This window comes from Orycteropus afer, unplaced genomic scaffold, assembly GCF_000298275.1.
Source record: "Orycteropus afer afer isolate SDZICR_OR568_19922 unplaced genomic scaffold, OryAfe1.0 scaffold00246, whole genome shotgun sequence".
Taxonomy (NCBI): Eukaryota; Metazoa; Chordata; class Mammalia; order Tubulidentata; family Orycteropodidae; genus Orycteropus; species Orycteropus afer.
Window position 1 is genome coordinate 14478 of NW_006921833.1, and position 1577 is coordinate 16054.

A 1577-nucleotide genomic window follows, 5' to 3' on the forward strand; every position below is an offset into this window, starting at 1 on the left:
GTCGGCCCTGAATCATAGTGACCCCTCCTTGGGTTTCCCAGGCAGTATCACTACAGAAGTAGAAGATTATCAGTGGTTACCAGGGATGGGAGGGAGAGGGGAAAGGGTAAGCTTTTGTTTTAAGGGCATTGAGTTTATGATAATGGTCGTAGAATATTTTGGAAAAGAATAGCAATAATGGTGGCATAACATGAAAATTTCATAAACATCCCTGAGCTGTAAATGGGAAAGTTGTTTTGTTGGCAAATGTCTTGTTGTGTATATCTTCACAATAAAAGTGAAAAAGAAAAAGAGTCACTGGTTAAAATAAATGCTACAAAGTAAATATATCAGGCACAGGATAGGCAGATTTAGAGGACAGAGGGAGATTTAGGAGGTAGCATATCTATAGGACAGTCAGAGAATGCTTCTTTTAGATTAGAATTAGGCTCAGGTCTGAAAGATAAGAAAAGTTTAGCAAAGCAAAATGTAGAAAAAGATAATCTAAGTGGAATAACAGATTATGCCAAGGTTCTTTTAATTTTTTTAAATTTTTATTGTGATTTGGGTGAAAGTCTACAGAGCAAATTCATCTTCCATACAGCAACTCACATACACTTTGTCTCATGAAAGTGATTGTAATTTCCCACAATGCAAAAGCTCTCCTCCCACTTCCTGCCCATAGCCACCCCCTCTGTGTGTTCTTCCCTCCCATGTATTCCTGTGCTCCAAGCTGCCTCCCTGTGCATACACAGCTCTTCTATTCTCCCATGATTGATCTCTCCAAGGAGTGTATCTACTTAATATAAATGTTCAGCTCATCTGCCTGTCTTTTGTTTGGCTCAAAGCCACAAGAGTTGTTCAATTCCAGACCCGAAGGGCAGCTAGGAGCCATAGTATTTGGGGTTCCACCAGGCTTTATCAGATTAGCAAATCTGGTCCCTTTTTTTTATGATTTTGAGCTTTGCTTCACATCGTTCTCTCACTCTGTCAAGGATTTCCTACGTATATTGCCCTCCAAGTGGTTGACAGTGGTAGCCAGACACCATCTCATTCTTCTAGTTTCATAGTCATATACAGATTATGCCAAGGGTCTTATTATGAACACCTGAGGAAATTTCAAATGACACTAGAGAACTTGGAGACATTGGCAAGGCCAGATATTGCAGATATTTCTAGAAAATGAGTCACTTATTTAGTTTATATTAAAAATAACTCAAGCTGCTGTGGGGAGGATTGATTGCCATGAACAGGAGTAGAAGTGAAAAAACTATAGTGTGGAGACAATTTAGTTCAGTACCAATAATGAAGATAGTTTGCACTGGTTTGGAGTAGTGAACCAAGAGAGAAATGAATTTAGGAGATATAATAAACAGAAAAATAGTGTGTGTGTGTTTTCCCAGAATCTGGAAACATACTCCTTTAAATGTTTTCAGTCAGGAAATACACTTTTCAGTTTGTTACCAGACTTACCAGTCTACCAGTGTTGATGAGGTTGCTTCAGAAATGCTTGTGTTTAGGTATGTTGGTAACCTCCTTTGCCTAGAAGGCATTAAAATTAAGAAATATACATATACATTATATATATATGTATATAT